The sequence below is a fragment of the Platalea leucorodia genome, assembly GCF_965183815.1.
Source record: "Platalea leucorodia genome assembly, chromosome: 9".
Classification (NCBI taxonomy): domain Eukaryota; kingdom Metazoa; phylum Chordata; class Aves; order Pelecaniformes; family Threskiornithidae; genus Platalea; species Platalea leucorodia.
Genome location: NC_138831.1, coordinates 24,904,309 through 24,931,869, shown reverse-complemented (window position 1 = coordinate 24,931,869; position 27,561 = coordinate 24,904,309).

Below are 27,561 nucleotides of genomic sequence, written 5' to 3'. Positions count from 1 at the left end.
GCATGTGTTCACAGCAGGCTTCAAGACACTTCTTGTATGTTCAATGTCACTTGTCATTCAGGATTTCTTTTTTTAAGCAATGAAATATCTCCCATCATGTCATCAGTTTACATGCAAATTATCGTGTCTTTGGCTATACTTCAACTGGGTCCAGTGTTGTTCTACTTGAAATCTTGTTATATTTTTGCAGAAGGAATATATCCCTGGTAGTATTGCATTTTTAACCAAAGCATTTGGTAAGATGGCAAGAGATCAGAGAAAATGTTTTCTTTATATCAGCAAGAAAACTTGCAGTCTGAAACCTGGTACTGTTTCCTAGTGACATTCCCTATACAGCACATAGGCAAACAGCTAAGATGGAGTATTTCTTCCATCAGACCATATTGTTACCTATAGTACCACTTGAGTTCTCAAAAAGTAAAGTCTGGATATATATTAAAAAAAAAAAAAAAAAAAAAAAAAAAAGACACCAAACAGGACTCTTAAAATCATCACAGGGTTTTTGTTTGTTTGTTTTTGATCTTCTACTCATTCGCACTTTACAGGGTAGGAACTTCTCTCTCTGAATTATACAGCTAACACACTCTTATTTTTTTATTAACTCATTGAATGCCATCTATAAACATGTTCACTGATTCAAACTAAAATATGGTGAGCCAGGCATGTTTAAAGAATCTGATGAGGAAAAAAGGAGGATGGAAAGAAGTGAGACACAGAGAAACCTGCAATTATCAATAGGATGGATTTTCTTCCCTTTTTGACAGGGATAGAGTTTCCAAACCTATTATTACGTGGTCCTAATTACATATCTCTGCAACAGATCACTCAGTTAAGGAGAAGCATCTACTGACTGGGAAACATCACTAATTGTTCCTTTTTTGTTGGCATACTATCTGATTGGAGTAATTATAGAGCTGCTACCTCATTCTCTTTTGCTCTGAAGATTTTGAAGACATTTCTTCACAGACTGCATAGAATTTACCAACTTGAATCTCTTGATTTTAGTTTTTATGTTCCTATTTCCTACCTTTTCTTCACTTGGACAGAATATTGTCTATATTACTGTATGTGAGGAAACCTATTGCAACAATTTCAGCATCCCATCATGCTATGCATTGTACATGCTACAAAAAGTCCTTGCTTTCAATCATTATGAAGTTCTTCCACTAATGTTATAAAAGCTTTTGACTTCCAGAATTATCACATATAGCAAAAAGGGAAAAAAAAAGTTTAGGCCTATTAAGTGGCTTATCTCTTTAATATAAGTAGTTAGCTAATTTGCTTTGATATATTGAAATAAAGTTTTAATTGACTGGGAGATATCTATCTATGTTATGTCAGCAAGTTATTTAACAAGCATCTGCAAACTTGGCTATAGCTGCCATAGCACACACTTTTAGACAGGTCACACATCAACACAAAAGCTACAGCACAAAATCTAAGTAGGAGCATGCAGTAATTTAATAAGGCCCTTTAATAGGCAGGACTTACAGATTTTTACTGATTCTTCCACTGAGCCCAATAGCTTGCACTTGCCTTTCAAATACAATTTATAGGAAGACCTTGCACCATGACTGAAAGATCCAGCAGTGCTGAAGACATGCAACCCCTTTTGATAGGTCTTTCCTACCTAGAGTTGACAGTTCTACGTCCACCATTTATTGCCACCTTGAATTACGATAAATTAAATCTCCTGACACATAAACTTCTTCAGCTGCAGCACTTCTCACCCTGACTCGCACAGACCATTTTATTCCAACTACAGACACTGATCTTTATTAATACTCTTCAGGTCAAATCATCTGCTCTCCTGCCATGTTTTTGGCTTTCCTTTCCCTTCTAAAACAATCAAAATAGCAAGGAAAAGTTTTATGCCAAACGTCCAGGTTTTGCTGTAGAAATGAATCAGAGTTAAAATCTCCAGTGCTTTCAGGAGATTGTAAACTCCTGATTCAACATGTATCTCTGGAAGCCACCATTCCTCTATACAATCAGATGCTTCAAGGGCAGGAAACCATAGTTCGCTTTTACTGGCATCGGAGTTCATTTATTCCATGAAAAATTATGATGAGAAGCCAAAGTTCAGAAGTCCCTCTGTCTTTCCCCTCATCCTGTACCACGGGCTTTACAACAGATTAGAAGAAAAATCTTCATCTCATTCATTATGCCCATCCCATTCAGTTTTATCTTGCCTGGGTGCTTCTGTTCAGGTATATATGAATTGAAGCAGCAGCAAAGAAATTCAAGAACTTGATTTTATTAAGCAGATCTTAAAACTAATTCCAAACCCCAGTCTACTCAGGGGGAAGACTTGTTATACCACGCACAGGTTACGGCCAAGCCTTAAGTCTGGGACAATTTTGTTTATTTACTGGACCTATCTCCTGTCCAAGAAATGCTGTAAATTTTCCAAGCATCTACATAACCTGATGATATGAAGTTCCTTTATGAAGATGTGTATCTTTGGAGTAATTAATTTATCACATGATGGAACTGTTGCCCTGGTTACTACAGAAATTATTCGACAACAGAGCAAATTAGTATGTAAACAGTAACACTTATCTAACCTATTGGCACAAAAATAACTGCTGACAAGTGCATTCCACACACTCCAAAGGCCCTGTCCAGTTCAAATGTACTTCCTTTTTCAGTTCTCCTTTATTCAGATCCTATTCCTTATTTCAGTGAAGTACTTCTCAGCATCCTAAAAGACCCTTATAACACCAACATCAATAGTATTCAGCTGCTAAAGGCATCTTTTTCCTTGAACTAGGGTTGAATGCCACCCAGACATCAAACACATGGAAATAACGTCCAAGTACTACATCCTCTATCAATCTGATGTCAACAGCAGGCTATTCCTTATCAGATTAAATGCTAAACTGAGAAGACAATTGCTCAGAAGGTCAAATAACCTAAGCTTATTACCCCTCTTGGCTGGCATTTTTAATAAAGGATTCCTGGTGTTGAAAACAACAGTCAACAGAAACACAAATTCCTTCCCTTCCCCAGATAAGACTGGAAGGGTCTATACATTTGAAGTCGGACCTTGTGTTCATAGAAATTAATATGGTCCTACTATGTTCAGTAGGGTAATAGTCACCATAGGAAATAAATATGTTCAGTTGTGAATGCTTGAAACTCACTTTCACAGAATAAATTATATAAAGAAGCAACTACATAGTTTAAGACCCATCTTTTTCCACGACTCAATGTGTAAATACCAGCGCATGCTTCTAGCACTCTGTGCGCTGCGTGGCTGAGTAGCCATTTTCATGCAATGCTGAAGGTATGCACACCTTGTTATTTCTTCTTCAATTACATGGATTTTTTATTTTTTTTTCAATTGCATGCAAAAACATAGCCAACTACTACGTTGGTAACTATCACATACATTAGAGTGTTTTTTACCTTTAAAATTGCCTGTCCTTTCTGTAGAATTTATTAGCTTTCCTTTTCAGAAATTATCTCTAAAAACAATTCCAATTTTTTTGTGTGCTAAGCTTCAACAAAAGACTGTATAGTTTCATAATCCATTAATGGTTAGACTTGATGATCTTAAAGGTCTTTTCCAACATAAATGATTCTATGATTCTATAAAGAAGCCTCTCAACTGTTCAAACATTGCTACATTACAGAATACTACACCAAAATTCTTTATTAATGGACTCTAAAAGATAAAGTTTTCCTCAAAAATGTACTTATCTGAATGCACCATTACTCTCCAACTTGGTCTCTTCTGGGGACTTCCCTCTGCACTTACTTCTAGGAAGGAGGATTCTTTCTTTTTGTCTATTTCTCTCTAAGAACTTATCTAGGTAGGAACTAGTTTTATATAAACAGCCAGAGAAGATAACACATTAACATCATGTCATGTTCTGTGATGACTAAACTGAGCTGTACAAGGCAAATGTAGCCCCAACTAGCTGGAATGGGAAGGGACTACCTAGTCTCATGAACATGACATGACGTACCATGCCAGCCAATGCTAAAGCCCATTTCAGCTGCGCTTCTATCCCTGCTCCACTGAGAAGTCTGCACTTGATTTACAAAACAAAAAGTACTGAAAAAAACAACTCGGCAGGAGATTTATTCCGATACACAGCATCAGAGACATTGTGAACAGTGCAAGCTCCACAGAAAAACAAAACAAAACACCCTATGAAAGTCTAACTGCTACAGATACGTGTATATTCACAGTAGGAATTTCTATAAATGACAGACTTGTAACAGCCATTTCTGTGCAGTGACATAACTACAGCTACTAGCTGGGTATACATGCAGTTGAGAATGTTATTTTTGCATATTGTGATGCACAAGGTAAAATTATTATGAAAATGTGGGCCTTGACTATGTTTTAACACTGCTGTTCCTACCTGGCTGTTGCTCTTGTTTGGAAATGAGACATCAAAAAAGTTGCTATCTTTTTAATCTGTCAGAGGATTTAAGAAACAGTATAACAGCATGGCAGAGTTTATTAACTATTATCTTGTGCACATAAAAGTAGTACAGAAAATTTAAAGGTGAAGCCCAAGTTCAGACAAACTAAGATGTTTATTTCAACTGGATAAATTTAGACTGATGGGGTAATGAAAGGGGCATTGACAACCACTTGTGAGCTCCTTTAACATATCTATTTTCAGGAAATGTAACATCTGGTGTATACCACATCCATTATCCTATCTGTCCAACTTAAGTGCACACAAATAATATATGTGCATGACTGATTTCCCTGCTGATGTCTTTATTATTACTTTGAGCAGATGAAATCTAGACCAGCCTTTTACTGTTACATTTTGTTTTCTGCATTCCAATGTCAAATTACTTAATTATGTGATATTTGGTCACACTCTGTAAACATTTCTTGCTGTCATTCTAGTGTCCGGTAGTTAGAACAACAAGTAGAAAAACAAGACAAAGTGCAGAAGCAAAAATTATTTCAGTTCAAAACTGTGTTGGTTCATAACAGCATTACAAAAACCAGAAGCAAAATCATTAATGATTTGTCAGAGACACAGTAGCTAAAACTAGAAGCTGCTTCCTGTGACTACTGGGATAAGAGCAGGAGGGCCTGTTCTGATCATATATCCCAACCTCTCACTCCCCTGGGCCCTGAACTCCACCCCACTGTGTCTGCCTGCAGCCCACGATTTCTGGCTGTGTTTTCACAACTCATTTCAAAGCCATCCAAACTTGATTAAGAAACTTCAATTGCCATAGAAACTACTCCATCCCAGCATGATAGACTGCTCCAGTGATCCAATATCAGCATTGGTGAGGATAAACGCTTTTATATGAAACGATGTATTAAAAGAGTAGATGCTCCTGCAATTAGTAATAGAGAAAACAAGTGATGCTAACTTCGCCCTCTTATTTTTCTGGACTAGGGAGAGAACAGTCTTATGTATAAGACGTAGTGTTTTATCAAAACTGAAGGGAGCACTTGTTTTGCTTTGTGGAACTTCATGTTCAGAGCATCTAAACTTCCATAGGAGAGTGTTATATACAAATAAGACCCTTAACATGAAGAAAATAGCCCTAGGCTCATCTCGCCTTCCCCAGTAGCTACATGTTTATATTTTGACAGGAAAACAGCTCTTAGAATAAGCAACTGCTTTCAAATTTTCTGATGAAAATTGTGTTTATCTCAAGTTTTTTAAGCTGGTAAAACTCACATTTCATAACAACACGATGTATCACAATGGAACGCAAGAGCTCTTTTACTGTTTAAAATGAGAAAAAAAAAAAAGAGCAGTACCATAGATACTCAATTTTTAGAGTTGGATAACCAAGAGCAGAAGCATGCCATCACTAGGATGCTCAGGATCCTGCTGCCCAGTGGGAGGGCTGCAGGCAGCCTGCTGTCCTACCAACAGCATCTCCAGGCTGCAAACAGCATTTCTGGGCAGCATGTGAGTATCACAGCCCAACCCCTCCTCTTGACAGCTTGCAGATGACACCAAGCTGCACACTGCAACTTGCTATCTCCTCTAGCACCACTAGAGACTCATGTTCTACCCCCCAAAAATCAAACTTATAGATTAAGAATACTAATTTGAAAGTGCCCTAAAGGCCACACGTAAACTTGGAAGCAGTACAATGAAAATTAAATGAGTTGGAGATGAAAGATTTTAATAAGCATTGAGAGCAGTATAATTTTGAGTCAGTCCCACCAGTCATTTCTTGGCCATGGAACTGAGTGCCAGAAAAAGAACCAGGAGCCTGAATCCCAAATATCCATCAGATCCTTTAGCATTTGCAAATAAATCTCTGGAAGCAGAGCAAGGGGAGGTGGGCTGTTAACAGCAGTGGTGAAAGCGCATGTGGACGTAAGGTGCTGAAGAGGTACTGGATTTGAGTGTTGCTGTCTTTTTGGTAATCTTCAGTCCCCAGACTATTGCTTCTTCAGCACAGAGAGTAGAAAGAGGTAAGTACATATAGGGGGGAAGGAATGAAAAGCTGAGAAATGACAGATACAGACACTCTGCCCCTTCACTTTTATCTGAGCTTTACTGCATTTCCGCTCCTGGGGACATCCCTCTCAGTGCCTGTGTCCTTTGTCCAACTTTCAGCTTGTAGGAGTCCTCACTAATGCCTCCCCTTTTGTTAGTGGGAAAAGGGGACTTACCCTTAAACAGAGCGACTGGAGACAGAAAGGATGCAAGCAGTGAAAGAACGCTGTATACCGAGCCTCTCCTTTGATAGATATGGGCATTGCCAAGGAACCAAAGGAAGCAGAAGGAAAATATTGGACCATATGTACACAGATGCTTTAAAATTAAGACAAGGCAAAAAGTCAATACCTAACACAATGTTCCAATGGGCTGACTAAAAATACTCTTGTCTTCCAAGCACTTAAGACTTGGGCGCTCAGAGTCAGGTTCATGGCAGCATAATAAAGAAGGACCACTAACACCTGGCTGTTCTTACTGCAGACTTACCGAAAGTTACTGCTTCCAAAAATCCTTCTAAAACATTCCCTTCACTTATCAGCTATTGGGCTAAGAGTTACATACTCTATTTTGCCTTTCCTGAGACAGGCTATGAAAGTCAGTCCTGAAACAAGATACACTTGATCTCTCAGGGTAGATACATACCTCAAGCCACATCTTTCTTTACAAGATAGAGTGAAGAAGCAAGGCAGAAAAGAAAAAACTCTTGAAGTAAAGCAATTCCTGCAGTGCTGCCCTAATTCATCCCTTCAAGCACGCCTCAACACAGCAGGTACATTGCTCATACTCTACTATCACAAATAGATGCTTTGGAACAGGACTCAGAAGCCCTGAAGGACAGGGTTGTCACTCCTCTAGCTATAGCAGATTACAACGACAAACTTACTTAACAAGAGCTATCTACAAACGGTCCACATCTGCAGACTGGCAAGATGATACCATTCATTACCTACCCATAAGACTTACCATCCATGGCATCATAACTGCGCCAATTTAGTCTGGGACCAAGAGACGGTATCTCTCGTTACAAAAAGGGAAAGCCCTTCTCAGAGCAAGAGGGAAAAAGCTCCTTCACCACCACCACCAAATCGCTCCGCCAGGCAATATGGTATCACTAAGGAAGCATCAGAAACCTGGAACCCATGTGGACAAAATATTGGAATTCAGGTTTTCAGAATATCAAACAGTGTCTTCATCTCAATCCTTCCTCACAAGTAGTTATTCCGACAATGCCCAAAGCGAACTAGTCCAACTGACTATGTCCTCAGGACTGGAAAGACTTAGCATCATGTTGCAAACTTGCCATGTATCTTAAATCTATTTTTCTAGTTTCTCCAAAACATTGGGTCTGTGTTACCTTAAATCTTAATTTCAGGAATTTGGAAACTTCAGTGAAGATACATTGATGTTTTGGAATACCATAAGCCCTCTTTATGAATTCATATAGCATAATGTTAACTTTATGAATTATTTTCATAATCTATTTAAACTATTAAAATGGATGTTTCATGTGTTATATGACAAGAATGAAACTAAAGACTAGTTTTTGAAAATGGTTCACAAACTTCCAGGTCACCTGGTATTCCTCAAAATGTTATTTTTCATTTCAAAATAGTCTGAAAAGTGCTTTTGAAACAGTATCATCTCTGCATAGGTGAAATGCTATTGAAAGAAGAAATGAGAAAAAAAAAAAAAATCAACATGCACTGAATGTTGCAAGAAATCATGAGGACAGGTTTTGAAACAGCAAACACTGGCCAAATACATAAATAAATGTACATGTATGTCATTACCAAGGCATCTAGTATAGATGCACAGCAAGCAAAAAGTCAGCTAAGTCTCCCCCACCCCCTTAATTAGTAATATGCACGGAATGCCATTTTGTCTACCTCAATGAGATGAAGGGGAGCACGTGCAGAGATGTCATTCTGTGAACCCAGATGCTTCAGATTCTGTGCTTCCAAACTCTAAATCAAAGAATGACCTGTATTAAAGTACAAGTGCATTCACAACAGTTGGACTTTTATGCTGATGCAACATCCCCCATTTCCTTACTTGATATGGAAGCCAAAACAAACGTGAAGGATGAATATTAATATTTCAAGACGCACACAGACACACAAAAACACATCAAATGAGCATGTTGAACACTGCTCAAGGAATCATTCTACTCTGTCCCACCCCCAATCACGCTTTCCATATGAAGTTGCTATGGTGATGATAATTATTCTTGATCAGCAGGATACAGTAATTATTGCAATAAAAATCACGTAAAGCTTGTCACTACATGTGTGAGACAGGGATTGTCTCTTGAATTATGCACCCTTCTATGCCTTCCCCCACCTTTTAAGGTAGGGTGTTGAGGGTTTTTTTGTTGCAATTATGTAGTAAAACATATGAAATTCAATTATTTCTTAATAATATCAACTTTGCAAGGGATGATAGGCAGTTATTAGCAGCTGTTTGGATGATTCCAATAAGGCAGTCTCTGATCATCTCCACAACAAAGGAAGTAAACAGGATTTGATTTGAGAGATTTTTTTTTTTTTTTTTTTCAAAAATTAAATAGTTTAGTATTTTGAAACATATTCTGAAGAGTTTTAAATAGTGGCCTAAAGGTTTGCAGCCAATGAAGTCCCTCACTTCTGTTTGATGCTCAGTTCATGGTTGCAGTATCTTAAACTCGACAGAAAAGTCCCCGTACTTCTAGTTCACATGCTGGCTGCAGTTTCCTGCTGGCTGCAGTTTCCTGCTGGCTGCAGTTTCCTGCTGGCTGCAGTTTCCTGCTGGCTGCAGTTTCCTGCTGGCTGCAGTTTCCTGCTGGCTGCAGTTGCAGTCAGGACGGTGCCAATACAGCAGAAATCCTGGTTCTAGAGCAGCACAATGGATCCAAACTTAATGGCAGTTGCTCTTACCTGATCAGCTCTACAGCAACTTCCCCTAAGACTTGTTTACCCCTTATTTGTCATTTTAATTCGTAGACCTTCATTTTCAAAGCAGTTGCAAAAATGATATGATTGATGGAGAGAGTAACATGATATCAATATTCTGAAGACATCCGTCATGAATACTAATCTTATATATAAATACACACTGAAGCCTTCCTAGAAATCAATCTTGTCTTTTGTGTGCCTAAGTGCACATAAAATGTTAACATACACATTTATACAAAACCACTTTGCTTTAGGATACCCATTGTATGTTGAGCTGGAATAATCACCGATTGGCTGAGTCATTCTTGACTAGCTTTTGGGTATTTGATGCTTTGGATATTGCTTACAAACTGTGTCAGACATACTGCCCAAATGTTTCTGTCTCCCCTGAGACCATAAACTGCGTCCCTTTCATTACCCGTGGATCAGGCAGAATCTATCTAAATTGCATTTTACAATATCTTGTTACATCTGTACATTTTGTAACTACTTGAAAAGAAGTAGAGAGAAAACAATATCACACAATATTTTCAGAAAGTCGTATGTTGGACAATAGCATAGCAGAAATCAATCAGCATTTCAGTAATGCAAACATTTTAAAGAACAGAAAAAGTTTTTTATGCTAGTGTAAGATCTGCTGAACCAACAGGTTTTTAAACACTGCCTTAGGAAGGTAACCATGGATTTTTTAGTATCTATATGACACAATCTTTTGTTATACTTCTATATGACGTAATGTTCTGTAGTCATTAATACGGAACTAATCTTACAGGCATCTCATCTGCTCTCAATGGAATGGGAGCGGGGCCAGATTCTTAAGTATGCAAAAATCCAAGAAAAAGATTTATCTGTCTATCAGCATGTATTCATTACACTAAAATTATTATTTGCTCACTATCAGCGTAACCAGCACTTCACAACGTGTAGAAATTAGACAGTGTCTATCAAATAGGCATGGTAGGTTTAGGGGAAAAAACAAGAATTCTGCCTCCCTTGAACATAAGCCAAGACTGAGAAGCTTGCAATCTAGGGTCTGTACAGGGAATGCAACCATATTTTTTCCCCATATTATAGCAGACAACAAAAAGAGAAGTTGGCAAATTGCCTGCCAAATGCCTTTCACTGGTCTGTTTGGTTCATGCATTTGGCCAGTTGCAATTTTAAAGTATAATAATTACAAGTCTCACTCAAAGCAACGTAAACTGGCATTTTAGACGAGGCTCCTGGAACTAGGATTCATGGTCTACTGCCCACTTACCATGAGCTTTCTCTATGACCTTGACCATACCACTCAGGCTCCAATTTAAAGTCCAATAATTTGAAGGTTTTCAATTTTGTGAGACTTTGACGAGATCTCAGATCTTAGTGCTGACACCCAACTGTCAAGTGAAACAATGTCTATGTCGTTCTTCACGTCACACATCTTAAACATATAAACCACCCAAATGTTCATAAAATACTTTGGAATCAGTTAATACACAAGCTATCACAGCACAAATTCACATCATCTGAACTATTAGATGTTTGTCTTTTGGGCAGGCTGACCACTAGGAGCTCCTACTGTGTCTTCAAACAACATTTCTCAATTAGTTACCTAAATCCAAACTCATACATACAGCATGTTTCCAAAACGAAGCCAAATACCACCTTGAGCTGAAGCCTTTCCATCATTTTGCTGTTTGTTGCCATTTCAAGTTATACTCTGAATGTTCTGTTTTCTGATAGTCTAGTTCAAGAAAAACAATGTTTTTTCTGGTCAAAGAAATCCATATATCTTTTGCACACACACACATGTAAATATCCTACACACTCACATGCATATGCTAGGACTGGCTGGCCAATTAACTAACAGCTGCTTGGCTAACATGCCTTTTTTTTTTTTCTTCCCCTAGGACATTTTATTCTCTAAATTTTCTGTTCAGCACATGATACAGAAGATGATCTGTGTTTTCCTTTCTATGTGAAGTATGCAGACCTTTTTGCCCCAACAAGACAATGTTTCACTTGTTCACCTTCCGAAAGCGATGGCTGGAAGATGCACCAGCCTTCCGCAAGGAGATCAAAGAGCTGCTAAGACATGCTGGTCAAGTATTTCCCTTTCATCTGAATATATTGTTTGTGACCATATGCCATTCTTAAAGGGCGAAGGAGGTTTCTAATCGTTGCAGGAAGAGCACTCAGAGATGACAGCAAGAGAAAAGGAAAGATTAAGAATTGCTTATAAGCAGGCTACTATATGGGAATAGCAGGTTACATATTTGGAGTAAACTAGAGGTAAGTTTGAGCAGCAACAAAAAATTAGAAATTCATGGAACATAAAAGAAATAATCATTAAGTGTTAATACTTTATGATGTTACAGAGGCTGTTTTATTCCTAGTAAAATTATTATACTCTTAGATATGCAATTTGTTTTGCATTTCCAAGAATTAACACTGCACTACAATAAAAAGGACTTAAATTATTTGCAGTACACTTAATAATTCTGCAGAACCAGAGAATCACCAAATTCATAAAGCAAAGCAGTGCAAGAAAATTCACCTATATTCTGATAAATCATATTATAGAGAAATTGCAAATGAGACAGAACTTTCTAAACTGCAAAAAACTAGACCACAGAATTTAAAGTTTCTTCTAGTACAGCTTTTCTTTTAGTTCAGCAATTCAATTTTAAAACATGGAACTGAAATTTATCCAAATTTCACTTTGTTGTTAAATCATCTCTCATAACAAAGTGGGCCAAACTCCATCTACAGCTCATTTGCTTTAAGGATGCGTCCTTTATCCCTAGAAGGGATTAGTAAGATTTCTGTAATAATAAAAACAAAACAAAACAGACAACAACAAAAAAACAAAAAAAAAAAAAACCCAAAGGAATAAAGATTTTTTTTTTTTTCTTTTTTTTTAATTTCTAATTTTCTACACTGTGGCAGTGCTGAAGGAACAACCAGTGAGGAGCAGTCACCTAGTCAGAGCTTGGTAAGACTGGTAGCAGTATGCTCTCACTGCGGTACGGCTGGAGCTAACAGCAAAGAAGATGAGCAAGCTGCAGCAAAGCTTGTTGCGGCACAGGGATCCAAGAGCCTAAACCAAGCCCTGCCACTTCAGTACCCATTTTGGATTGCCCAGCAGGTAAGCGATTGCAGAGGTGCGTGACATCACAAGGTATCTGGACTGAAATATGTTTGACCTCCAAGAATTCAAGCTCATTCAGATCCATCAAGTGGTTCAAGTGCAACAAGTGTACTGAATGAGGGCTTAAGAGCAAGGGCTGCTGCATGCCTGACCTCCCCAGAAAGGAAAGAGGTAAAATCCTTGTGGTTTCATAGGTCCCCTGAGGCCAACCCTCTCCCACAGTAACCATGCCAGTAGCCTGAAGCTTCAAGCTCCTCTAGACTGTTGCTGTTAGTGAAGTTCTACAGTGAATAATCAGTGAAACATTAAATCTCAAGGAGCAGATGGACCTGTTATGTGTAGATGAGCTGCATCATATTTCTATCATGGTCAATTTTAATGGTAATATTTTCACTAAAACAAAATCAAAATAAGCAGTATTAAGTGCAAGTATCTCCTGTATAAATATTTATCCAAGGAAGAAAAAGTGTCCTTGTGTGCAACCACAGGTGCACAGACAAACACTCAACACCAAATTCCGTAAAATAGCCTTTGGACAAAAAGCTGAGCAGTGTTTGGACAGATGGCTAGTTTTTCTCTAAATGCTTCATTTTACTTCTATTGTTTTTTTCAGGGCAGGGTGCTGTACTGGAAAAAAAATAATCTATAACACCCTTTTCATGTAGTACTTCCCATGAATTATACAAATAAGAGTTTACCACAGTCCACGAATAAATTGCAAAGTCACTAAAACATTCAAAGTACATGCCTTTCCAAAGAATATATAGCACTAAGCACAAGCTGTGGGAGTCCTGCTTGCAAAGAAGCAACTAGCAAAGATGAAAGCCTCGGGGGTCCAAAACTGAAAGACTAAAGTTCCATAAAAACCGAGGCATATATACACACACACACACACACACACACACACACATTAAAGAAAAAAAAAAGCTGTCAGTGAAATCTGAAATAGAGGAAAAAATTCTTTCAACTACTGTAGCTAGCTGAGGCAAGTTCCTTGGTATTTCTTAACTGGGAAGATTCTTCCCTTTGGCTATATAGCAACTCATGCCTACAAGAGGGGAGAAAGCTGATAACTAGGATTAGGTGAACTGGTTTAGATAAGGAACTGGCTTGAACCTCTGCCCAAGATTTGAACCCAAGGCTTGCTTTTAAAACCAATACTAGGAGGTAGCTTTTCTCCTTTCTCTTTTTTCCTTGCTCCCCCTTCTCCAAAACTTGCTCTTTTCCATTCCTGGTGGATTCAGAAGATGTGCAAGGATCTTGCATCCCAAAGAACATTTTTCTTTCATTTGACAGTTCTGTAAATCCTGTAGCTCCTTTCCTGCTTCCCAATTTTCCAAATTTGAGAGATTTGGCTGAGAACAGAGCCCAGTCATGTTACTTGAAATTGCTGGTCCCAAATCACAATGGCCACCTCTGTCTCATCTTCTGCTTCTTCTGTAGCCAGCTAGTAATACTTCAGACTTTATCACCAAGGAATCTTTGGATAAGATTACTACATAACATAAAAAGTGGGAAGAAAAGAAAGGTTTTCAAAACATATTAAGGAGGAGATCCAGGCAATATCAGGTAAGAAGTCATTTTGACATCAGCTGTTCTGTGTGTACCCATACACCACACCACTGCTCTTGCTCTCTATAGGCAGCACACGGTGACAAGCAAGCCAGCTAAGGGATGAGTTTTTTCTGTTTCCACACAGTTGCTGTTGCCAGTATCCTGTACAAGCTGCCCATCCTTTAAAAAGTAAAATAGATACATGTGAAAAATCCAACTACCACCAGTTTTTTTATATTAAAGCACATGCTTTTGGCAAAGTGATAATGATAGTTTTTTCAGTACTTAAACTGCATAATTGTTCTCAGAATAACAAGCACATTCATCAGGATATTTTTCCCCCAAACAACTTAGAAAAGCATCATATTTCTGCTGCAAATCTGTTCTCTCAGTTAATGCAGTGCCATCAATAGACAAAGTGGATCTGTCTCTCCTTATACTCCTATTACTTTCTGACTGTACTTTGTCACACCGTAACTCCATGTAGCACAATATTCAGTCTCTGAAAGTAGACAGAAGCAGGTGTCAGGTAGTTTCAGGAGGAGATGTACTAGGAACAAACAATTAGTTTAAGATCATTATCTAATAGATCCTCATCTCTGGAACTTAGGTTTTTGTGACACCCTCATCAAAAGTGTCATCTATACTGCCCTGTTTAAACTACCCAAAGTGGACACACCATTCAGGAGTCTATCTACCAACTCTTTCAACTCTGCTCCCAATCTTCCCAAGACACATCAGCTGGCTATTAGAAAAATACTATTGTATCTTTATCATCTCAGATTTTCTATGTTCCAAGCAAGTCCATTGTACAGGCTCCCCAGCCTGCTGCTCCTTATACCCCCGGCCTGACAAGACAGGCAACGGGCAGTACTACCATGCAACTAAAGCAGGGTTGTGGGACAAGGAAAGCAGCAGCTGTTAGAGCTAGTTGCATAAGTTGATAAAGCTGATGGGAGCAGTGAAGAATCATCAGTGGGGCTGTCACCATGAATGGTAAACATTTTCCCAGGAGAAAAGAAATAATAAGAGTCCATGAAATGGGAAAATGGTAATAGCATGTGCTGATTTTCAAAGGTTTATATCTCTATTCTCCACCTTGGCTCAGAACCATTATGGTAAAATGATGTTTTATGGTTTCTTGAAAGGTATTTGGTGAAGCATTCCAAGCACTGGCAAAGAAACAATCCACTAACAGGCAAACTCATTTCCAATATAATTTTGTCTGAGTAACATCTACAGGAAAACAGCAGTCACCTCACCCTAATATTGCTTTATTGGAAAAAAACACCTTCCATGTAAGAAGAAAGCACTGAATTTGATGAAACTTCCATTCTAATTCACCTAGTTTTCTTTGGCTACTTTATAATGAAAGTTATTAACAAGACAGAGCTGCTTTTCCAAAAGTTTTGGGAGTACAAGAAGTTCAGCACTAAAGCAAGAAGAGCAATTTCTTAAAAACATTTCTAACACATACACTAGTTTTGAAATATGAATATTAAAGATGGACAAATGTTAAAGAAATTTAGGTAAGAAAAGGATACAGTTGGAAGCCCTCTGCATGGTAAAGCATGCTTCTGGAAAATGTACTATCTGTTGATCTCAGAAAGACTAAGGAGCCAAATGGGAGTGGAACGTGGTGTTGACAGGACTTTGTTTGGCCACCTAAAGTCTCCACAAGCAGTTTAGATACTTTGCAGATGCACAAAACAGCTCAGTAATATGAGAGTATGAAAGCTGGTCCTATATCACAGGCATGCTGATCTTCATGTCAGCTTTGGAGGCAATCTGCAGCTCGCATGTTGTACTGTTGCGCTCTCGATGCTCTAAGCCCTAAAACTTCTGAAGAGGTTCTGGTATTCAAAGATCCTTAAATCACAGGGTCATGATGATATGCTTCATCGAAAAATTTTCAGTAATCTGACATTTTTAGGGGCTTCTGTAGCCATAACGTTCTCCGAACTGTATGTAGACTACATATCAATGTAATGAATGAAACTATTGCACATTTGAAAGATTTCTTGAATGCATTTAATCAAATAGTTAGTCCAAGCACTGCTGATGGCCTCCAGAATCACATGCTGAATGCAGTTTAAGAATACTGCCTTCTAAAGCTGCACTGTGTGTATTTTGAGAAGAGAAAAACTTATTTAGTATGTGAGCATACACTTAGAAAAATCTGTAAAGATGCCAGTCAGGCATCAAATATCTATTTGCAGAAAGTCTCTTTTCTAAAACTAAGTGGATGGTATCAATTAAAAAAAAAAAAAAAAAATCCTTAAATGAAGTAGCCATTCGCCATTCCTGCTCCATTATTCTTTAAATATTTAGCCAATTTGGGAGAAAGGCAATATCCAAATGCAGGATAATTGATATAAGCTAACACAAAGCTTAAATTTTATCTGCCTTTTGCTATTTTTCATTCAAAATATCTGAAGATGATAAAATATAGTTTAAAAATGAGTATACTTAATATGCTCTCAAATGAACAATAAACAGCTGAAACAAGCTCTTCAACCCATTCTTTTAAAACACAACTAATATGCAATCCTAGTAACACTTAACATTCATTTGAATATGAAAAGATTTCAGGCTAGAGGTGCTAATAAGAACAACCCCACACTTCAGATTTAAACAGACATGGCAATTTGTATTTCAATAAAAAAAAAAAAAAGAAATCACTGTTCAATCTTGAGGAAAGAAATACCTTCACTCCTACACTTACCCATTTACAGTACTTACATGCACACATTTTAGCATCACTAATGCAAACCATGCTTCAGGAAGACAATTTAAATTGCCCTTCAAAAGGCAGAAAAAGGAACATATCATTAGCATGACACCTCTACTTCTCTTAAATGCATGAAAGGTTGGTTGTGCTACATAAAGTTACAGGTAGGTGTAAATGAAAAAATACATTCTTCACTTGGTGATAAGGAAAATGTGGAAACAGAAATGCCAGTGTGACAGACTGTTCTGCTTTTTCTCACTTTTGAGATCTGACAGCTTCAAATTGAAGCTACATTATAATAATGTTAGAATCCTTTACCTACTGGGAATGTAGTACACGTATTTGCTAGTGCTTTAACAAGGGAAAAAAAAAAAAACAAACAACAAAAAAACCCCAAACCAACAAAACCCAACTAATCACCAGCACTGCATCTTATTCTTTAATTTCTCATGAGCCTTATCAGCATTTTCTGTCTTGTCAAAGTAAATTTTAATTGCTACATGATGAAATCTTTTATGATGCTACCTTTTTTTGAGCCAGACCTAACTTCAGTTCCTGTACGTAGAAGAAGGTTCTGTAAGAAACCTAGAATAAGTTTTGAAAACAAAATCCTCAAGAAAATTCAGTTTTAACTTTCTTGGTCTTTTTATCTGATTAAATGATTACCTGAGTTTACCTAGAAGTCAGGAGGAAAACCAACTACACCACTCATTCACTTTTTTTATGAACTGCTCGTCTCATTTTTAATTCATCAGATCAGTTTAACTGATAAATAGCTACTCCTAATAGCATACTAACAAATTTGTCCCACCAAAATCATGTGTCTGTAGTATATATGAACATTTGCTTTAAATACTAGAAATTCTCACTACAAGATACTGGAAACTTGGGAAAAAAGTCAACAGCATAAATGGCAATGAACATATCAGCATTACTCATTTTTCTCATTATATAACCCAATTGATCTATCATAATTGTTCTAGATTTGATCATGGTAGATTCAGGGCACATTTTTGCTAAGGCTGTTCATGGAAGTCACACATTCCATTGGTGTTCTTAGCAAAAGAGGATAACATTTGCTGTATGAAAATTAGTGCAGGCTATTATGGGAAGACCTTAAGCAATTTCATGGAAAACCTCATGAGCTGCCAAGCCAAGTTTCAGGCTACAAAGGGGAATGATAAAGATTATTTCGGCAGCGTATTTTCAAAACTACTAAAAACTGCACAATAAACCCTGTACTTCTTCCTATGAGCTAAAATAAGGAAAAATTGAAGACTGTAAATTAATTCTAGTATTAGGTTTGCTGATATAGAGTTCCTAAAGTATACAAGTTGCTAAAATCTTCCCTCTCTTCCTCGTGCATGTGTACCGATTTGATTATCTCCACAAGCCCGGGTCTGAGACATAAGAGATTGCTGCTTCTTTCCTTTTTTTGTGAGCTATTTTTTTTTCCTGCAACATTTATGCTTTTGCCACTGTTCAAAAATACCCTCTAAAATCTGATGTAATAAAGACAGAATTACATCCCTAGGCCCTCAGAAAGATCAATAAGTAAGTTAATTTCCTGAGTGGCCATACAGCTTCTGGTTTGTAAGGGAGGAAAAAGGACTAAAGGATGCAGAAACATGGGCCCAGGGAGAGACAGTTCCAGCAGCAAATCTGATTCCCTGAAAATATAGACACCTATGATGTTCATGGTAGGTAGAGTCTCTTCTCCCTTCACACAAAGGCGTATCCACATCTCAGACATAAGAAGGAAGTGTTCCGTTCTTGGAGTAGCATCTTTTGGGACCGATGGTGAGGGATGAGGGGGAAGGAGAGAGAAAGTCAGCAAGCGAGGAAGAGACATCTGTGAGGGTTTTGCCTCCCACCTCCCCAAGGCATGGTCTAGTGCAATACAACCTCACCTGCACCATACAGCAGCTACATACCTCCTGTTCAGACTGACTACTTCTGCCCTCATGGACACCTATTTTCGCTCCTAGGAATAACAGGCCATGGAGGAAACAAAACTAATCATAGAGAAAGGGAAAGATCACTCTGGTAAGCAGTCACTCTGCTATCCTCATGCCAGACCACAAACAGGTGCACACAGGGTGCACTAGACAAGGGGAAGATTGTCAAATCCTTTTCATGAAGATATTCCTGAGCTTTCCCACCCCTATAAAACAAGCTCCTCTTCTCCATCCTCAGCTAAGAGCTTGCTTATGCAACCCTTAAATGACAAACTCCAGATGGGTCCTATTCACTTGAGAACTGAATTAAGACCAACTGCACAGAGCAGCCAGCACATCCCCACTTGTGATCTCAGCACTGTACTCAAACAGAAGAAAACAGCACCTCCTGCATGACTCACTAATACCTCCTGCCTATCTGTTCGGTGACCCTCTTGACTCAGGGGAGGGCAGACCTACGCGCATTACAGATCACAATGGCCATACAAAATACTTTTACAGCTGAAGTACTTTTACTGCCAGTCTTCAATATGTCTACGCTACCGCTGTTGTCTTGCTAACTGAACAAAATACTTGCATACACAGCTGTCACCAGAGAGAAGACATCAGTTGCATAACTGCTGCCACGACTAACAGAGGCCTCACTATTCCACTTAATCAGCAAGTTTCCCATACAAATTTCAGTTTCTTGTTCAGTAAAAGATATAATGTCAAGACAGCAATATTTTCTTTAAATTGTCTATTATGGGGAATTTAATGCAACTGCCAGCAAACTGTTAGCTACTTTCACAGTTAGAGGCTTGGTCTCCAACTGGTTCAGGTGGCTCTCAGCAACCTGCTCTACCCTCTGCATCAAACGTTTCTCAGTGTCATTCCTTTTCTTTCTAGATTATTGATAAAAACAAAGTAGCATAGGTCAAGTGTAGTAAGATTGCTTTAGAAACCCATTCACTCAATGATCACTTCCTATTTTATAGTCAGAGGTCTCACTTGAGCAGATTTTAATCCATCTCGAATGCACAAATTCCTTCCATTGTCCAATTTAACCAAGGAACACCCTACCCAAAATGAGCTGGTATTTGCTATTAGATACCTGATTAGCAAAGCTTGTTATGGCATACGAAGCTTATACCTAGGTGTTATTTTCCTTGAAGCCACATTGATTGGCTGACGCAGAAACATTAATCTATTCAAATATGTAAATCATGTGTTTTGTGTGTGACATGCTCCATCTAGCAGGTCTACAGTTTCTTTTGCCATTCAGTTTGTGTATTTTTCATATAAAGTCCTGGTGCAACTCCAGAACTTCCCATTTTTCCCAGAGCTGGGGAGGGTGTGAGAATCAGGAAACTACATCCTTTACCCCAATCATAAGAGTTTACAGACTTGCTTACTTAACTCTTTGAAAGCTTTTGGATGTCTAGCATCTAAAGGCACTATGTTATACTTGTTTTTTAGAATCATAGAATTGTTTAGGTTGGAAAAGACCTTTAAGATCATCAAGACCAACTGTTAGGCTAGCACTGCCAAGTCCACCACTAAACCATGTCCCTAAGCACCACATCTACCCGTCTTTGAAATACCTCCAGGGATGGGGACTCAACCACTTCCCTAGGCAGCCTGTTCCAGTGCCTGACTACCCTTTCAGTGAATAAATTTTCCTATCGAATCTAAACCTCCTCTGGCACAACTTGAGGCCATTTCCTCTTGTCCTATCGCTTGTTATCTGGAAGAAGAGATCGACACCGACCTCGCTACACCCTCCTTTCAGGTAGTTGTAGAGAGTTATAAGGTCTCCCCTGAGCCTCCTTTTCTCCAGGCTAAACAACCCCAGTTTCCTCAGCTGCTCCGTGTAGTACTTGTGTTCTAGGCCCTTCACCAGCTTCTTTGCCCTTCTTTGGACACACTCTAGCACCTCAATTTTTTTTTTTTTTAGCACCACTGGTGTTTCCTGTTAGAAGAACAAGTACCCCACTGTCTCACTGCATGAACACATCATCTATTTTTCCTGCTGGGAATTATGACCTACCTGTCTGGATTGTTGGTGATTCAACAACAGTACTGCAGTATCAGACTAAAGTATGATCAGAATTCATTTTGTTCCTATTGCTTTCAGGAAAAAAGGAGCTGACTTTATTTTCACTGGTCCCATATTGCTTCTCGCATCCTCTTGCTGCCCCCCAGCAGTCATCCAAAGAGCATTCACTAACATCAGCCTCTTTGCAGGCACTTTCATTTCCTTTCAATTTAGGATTTCTCTTCACTTTAAAGGGAAAAACCAGCTCATCACAATCTTTTCTCTCAACAACAACTTAGCAGCTTTGTAAACATCTGTTAAAATATTGTTAAGCAACTCCCCAGTATTAATTGTTTTTCTGTATCAAATGCTTGTTTTCTCCCAATGGATTTGGCTTACAGTTACGACTTTTCATTTTTTGGAGTCAATCCCATTAAAATTTTTGATGCAGGAGGGAAAACAGAAGGCCAAGACTGTAGGTCAGTGCAAATAACACCGGGACTCACAATGCAAGCACCTTACAAGAGAACTTTAAATTTTGTCTATGAGTCATCTTGACTCTCTCCCTCTAGGCTGGTACCCTGCAGTATTGCAGCAAGAAAGGGGGTGTGGGGAAAGGAAAGTGTAAGTAAATGAAAGTTACTCACTCTCGTGGTTGCTGGATATTTAGAAGGTTGATTTTTCCTGCATTGCAGTCACTAAAACTGGATACTCAGATAAAGACTCCAGGCTTCACGTAGCTTGCATAACACCCAGAACCAATGAGACAGTTACTGGCATGGAAAAGTGGAAGAGTCTTGTCTATTGATATTGCACATCTAGTCTTACCAAAATCCAGTTCTGACTTGAGAGCTGTCTCGAGGACCCAACAGTTAGTTTCCCATATTTGTCTGTGAAAGGGAGAGTTCTAGAAATTGCCATCTGTGTACATTTCAAGGAGAGAACCCAATGAGTGCTGAAAAAAAAAAAAAAACAAACAAAAACATCATGTTAATTTTAAGGTATCACATACATCTTCTGCACTGTTGCCTTAATTTTCAATTTTCAAGGTTCAAATGTATTACATCATAAGTTCTAACAGTAATCAAATCCACTTTAATGGGCTTTCAGTATAAAGGGTAACATATAATCTTTCCTAAGCAGCCTAAAAAAAAGTTTACATTAAAAGATGTAACAGATACACAACTATGCTCAAGTATTTTTATTTGTCTAACATATGAAATAAAACAAGTTACAGCAAAGCATGAAACCTGATGAGGATTCTACCTTAAGGAAAAAAAAAAAAAATTATCTTTTGTAATAACAAATAGTTGGAACTAGCACATTGCTTTAGCGACATTGTTCCCTTCAAGACAAGTCTAAACTGTTCAACATTATGAAAACTCTGCCTATTGCTTTGTACCAGAAAATTTATTACCCCCAAATCATTTACAACAGACAGCATGCATTCCAAAACTGATTTGTTACTTTAGGCCACAACAACTCACTTTCAAAGCTTAAAGAATCCATTATACTGTGCAAAGGAAAGAGCACAAACAAGACACATATTAGAGACGAGTTTAAATGGAATTCCATTATAAAGTTTAGATCGAGGAAGCCTACAACATGGCCATACGATTCATTTGAAGCATTCTTGGCACAGCAGACTGGGGAAAAAGATTGAATACAATTCTTATTTCATAAAGTGTGCAAGCATTTGTCACAATTTCAGAAACCTGCTTTCTTGGTTGGAAGAAGGAAGCAAGCCAGTTAGAGAAGTCGAATGTGATTAACATAGGAACTCTTCTGTTTGGGAGATGTTATTACCTCCTTACACAGTACGTGTCATTTATTTTAGTTTGGTGCAGCGCAAAACATAATATGTGTGTTCAGCACTGCTCTGTTTCTATTATTTTGTTATAAGCAACAATAGGCATTTGGGTCAGTGGGAGCTATTTGATTAAAATTCTTTATATGTTTTCCAGCTATGGAGGCCACTGAAATTTAACAGCTGCTTCCCTGCTCTAATTAGCTTTCCTAAAATCAGAGAGATTATTACACTGCAAGAGGCAAAACCAGCTCAAATTGAGTAAGAAGCTACAGAAGTCGCACAGAACCCTAACCCATACACACACAGTTTTCTCAAGCCATGTTGTGAAGGGTCCACAGGAGGCCGGTGCGGGTGCAGCCCCCCAGTGCTCAGGGCAGAGGGTGCAGGGTACTGAACTGACTTAATAATGGTGACATGGGGGCTCAGGTGTCAGCTGATGCTGGACTCCACTGTGGCACCAGGCTGAACATCTGTGTTTAAAGATCAAAGAACTTACACAGAAAGCCAAGATTTAGAAAGTTACCTACACACTTTGATTTATATCCTCTTTAATCACAAGAGACAATTCTCAGATTTTTTTTTTTTTAAATCACTGCAAATTCACATCATTAAGAGTCTTTTTGTACTAAGTTTTCACAGAATTTGAAAGGAAGCATAAAAAGAGTGTATAGAAGTGATATGTATTTGGTCAGCATTTTAAAGTCCTGTATTTCTTTGAACTGTGGCATACGCAAATAGTTCAACCTAGGCTTTAAATTGTGTGTAATTCTATATGACCAAAATACAGGAAACTGCTTTGAAATGAAACCAAAAACATACAGCACAACTGTGAGCAACTGACTGTAGGTGCTTAGCTGCCTACTGGGGTTAGCCCACAACAGTAGGTAACCGAGTCCTTTGCAGGTGACAGTATTCTGAGTTTAACACACGGGTGTTCGCAACTTACTTTTCTATTCAAAGCCATAGGACAAAGGAGCCCCAGCATCACAGAGTCCATCTTGTTGTTCTCGCAGAGAAGCTTCTCATAATCTGCTCAGGGACTGATCAAACTAAAAACCGCCTGGAGTCACGTTCTGGTGGTCCTTTCTATAATTGCTACTGCTGGAAATTGATTTTTTCTTTTTTTTAAAGCTGTTAACAATCTGCTGTTCCTTTAGCTTAAACAATTCTCCTCTCTTTTTTTATTGTATCCAAAACACACACCTATTGTGTTTTTCAGTTTTCACTTGAAATATTGACTGTAAAACCCCCGAAACTGGTCAAAACCAATCCAAGGTATTCTGAGCATACTAGTTGCAGAATGAAGTATAGAGTAAAAGAGAGCATCATTATCTAACATTTAAACAATTTCTTTAAAGCTACCATTTAAGACCTGGGTCTTCCATGATCTTTGTCCAAGGAAAATCACCGGTGACCTTAATGAGATTTATTTAGGCATGCAGATTACACCATTTAGTTAACAGCGATTTTATAATACATGGAACCAACTCTGTTACAGGTGAGCATTTACATTCAGTAATAGCCAGAGGGGCTATTGAATGAGCTTTATCCAGCTGATTTTTTTTTTTCCTACAGTAATGCTACTTCTTAGTGAAAGTAATACATTCTCAAAGAAAATGCCTTGGTTGTTCAAAATAACACATTTGTATTTTTGTTTCTGGGTCAACTGCCCATGTGCATGTTCTAAAAAACATTTCTAAACAAAGGCAAGTTATGAACCATAAAATGACTTGGAAACAGGAAAGTAGACTGAGTCTAAGCCCAGAACACCAATTCCCTGAGTTTTGGGAATCCAAACACTGCGATTCAAGCACATGCAGCAACACAAAATACTACTAGAAAGCATCCAAACCCAAGTTAGTATATGCCCTTGACTCCTGCTTTCCAGCCCATCTCTATGTAAAAACCTCCATGAGGTCAGATGAGGAAAATGCAGTAATGCTTCCAATAGAAATACAGCTTCCAGTTCTTATTTGCAATTTGTAGTGTGAAGTGTTCCACATACCCCCTTTAACTCTGTGACTAATGCTGAGCTGCAGTTTGTAAACTAAGAGTCAAAAGAGCATGTTTCCAGTTTCAAAACCAAACAAGTCTGTAGAGCTTTTCTACTTTTCTATAAGCAGTGGCTTGCTGACGGGTAGGTGGAGATCAGCACCACACAGTGCGACAGCACAAGGATCAGTCATCAGCCTTTGTTGCACCAAAGCCTTGCTAAAGCTGGGTGTTGAAAATATGGGTTAAAAGGCCAACTTTTAAAGTCCTGAAGGGTTGGTGTTTTGGTGTTTTTTTTTTTTCACCCAGATTTTTCTTCACATTTCTGGTCACTTGGTACTATAGCAGAATAATGAAAACAAGAAGTTTTGATTGCTACCTTGGAGAAATTATTTAATGAGAGAAATGAAAAACATTTATAGTTCATCACAGTCAGCTCCGGGTACCAAAAGCTCTTGTATGGCTGGCTCTTTTGGCCCTCTGTGATAGTTTAGGGCCACATCCTCATTAAATACACACGCACAAAGCAAAACTTTCAACTGCATGTACATGTGACCACTGTGGTAGTAGAAGGGACCAATTTAGAGGATGCTGAAATATAATTACATCATATATCCATTAGAAGGATGGTCTCTGCAGCTCCCAGAGAATTTAGCAGAGCATTAAAAGCCTGTCAAGGTTGACCACACAGTAACTGAAGGGGAGGAAGAAAAAACCCACCAAACCACAGCAAAAAACTGAAAAAGGATTTCTAGTGTGCTTTTGCATTTATGTTTGATCTAAAATAGAAGTAGTATTCTGGAAGTATACCTAAGACAAAATAGTAAGAAAGTACCCAGCATACCTCCCCCACCACTTTGCTTACCCCCAAAAACCAGAGGGGTTCTTGGCAAAGTCCTTTCTTCTCCAAGGACATCCCTATTATCACACGTTTCACTGGAAGGTGGGAGACAAAGGTTCAAGCTCCAAGTATAAGAGTGGAAAAGCTCTGCAGAAATGCTCCTGAAAACTTTTCCAATGGAAGTCCCAACTGAGCATCCATCTTCCTTCATTTTAAATCTGCAAGTTGTTTCAAATTCGTGTTCAGAGATTCTTTTAGGGGACAGGAAAAAGGGATATTTCTGACCAGCTTTAATTGCAACAAAATAAATACAGATTTTGATCAACTCATATCCAAGTTGAGAGATTGTGCAAGTAAAGAAAACCATCTGTCCTCTCCTCTTCCAATTCCCACTTCTCTCGGTTGTCTCCAGCCCAGTCTTAGAAACCTGAGCTCAGATATGGAAACAAGATTGATTTTTCCTTTGAGGATGCTGATAGTAACATGTTCCAACTTGTTAAGAGAAGCTCCTCACTTGTTCAATTCTATCACTAGTAACAGGTTTGCCCAGTTTCATGCAGTCCCTTAACAGTGGTCTCCATTTACAGGACAGGGTTGTTTTCGATGTTTCTGTTCCGGAAAGTAACGGGCTCATTTGTGTGTTTGTCAAACTCCCCTTCTCTTCCGTAAGGCATCCCAATTTCTGCTTAGAGAGCTTGCTTTCTGCTTTTCTAAATACTATTTCTCCAGCTTTTCTGGTACAAGCAAATTATGTTGCAGGAATAGAGAGAGAGTAAAGAGAAAGTTCAAATCTAGAGCTACCCAACAGTTATACATTCTAGAGAGAGGTTTTTGGTTTGATTTCCTGCATGGAGGTGCAAGTTTGGTTAGATTTGGGGTTTATACCTTAATAAGTAGAACATGCCTCTCATGCTGGAAAGCCAAGCCTTTCTGCTCAAGTTTTAGCTGGCGTTAGTCTGCATTCTTCAGCTAACTTGGAACAAAACAGGTTCACACCAGCATAGGCTCCAGCTCATACTTTGTGCTTCTACCAAGGTTTGTTCTGAGCCTTCATCACCAGGTTTGACTCAGCGCATACTCTGACACTTTTTCAACCCTTATGGCTCTGCACTGAACTTGAATAGATTTGATTTTTTAATCCCCTCTATTGATTTCTAAGCATGTTTTTGAAACATTAAATGATTTAGATCCTTCATTTGGAACAAAGGACCTGGCACAGGGCCTTCTCACAGTACAACCAAGCTGCTGCAAACACAGAGTAGACTGGAAGAAAGTTGCAATGGTTATGTCAAATCCATGAACTGAAAATGATGTCTCAATAGCAGTATCTGCCAGCCAGAGAAAGAGGCTGACAACCAAACGCATTTGCGGCTGAGGCTTATAGTTGTCTAACAAGTTACTAAGGTGTCTCAGCTAACTTTCATAAGGGTCCCCAGGGACAGGGAAGTTAGAGTAAGGCCTGTTCTAAAGAACATTTATTTTTCTGCATCTTCTTGCCTGAAAAGAATTTATGAAATCTAGTATTGCCATCAGTCACTGTGACTTTTGTGTGTGCAGGCACCTACCCTTAGAAGAACAAAAGTCCTTAAAGAATTCAAAACTAGCTTTGAAATGTTGATGAATGTTTTGTCATATGCATCAGAGGGAGAAGGACCAGATCCTAAATGTGCCATGGCTGTAGATGACACAAATAAGCACTTTTGTTTCTATTTCTTGATTTCACATTTTGATTCTTTATAGTATTTACTTAGAAGTGCTAACTTCAACCATATCCAGTACTTACTGAATTTGGCTTTTTCTGTAAAGACTGCATCTCCAACAAGCAAGCTTTGTCAAGCAAAGGGGAAAGTTTTATTTTTAAATACACTCTTGAATGGGAATTATTTTATGATGGTTCACTGTCTTATCATTGAAGCGTTTCCACTGTCTTATTATTTAAAACATACCTTGCCAGATAAGCTGGTCCAAAGACTGTCCTCAAAAACATAAGGCCATCTCAATGTCACCATATACCTTGGAACACAGAACACATACAACATACATGAAATAAAACAGATTCCCTAAAGTCTGTCCATTGCTATCATAGGATGAAAGTCCAAAGCTGCATATTTACTCTGTCTAAAATGGCGCTCTCTCTGCA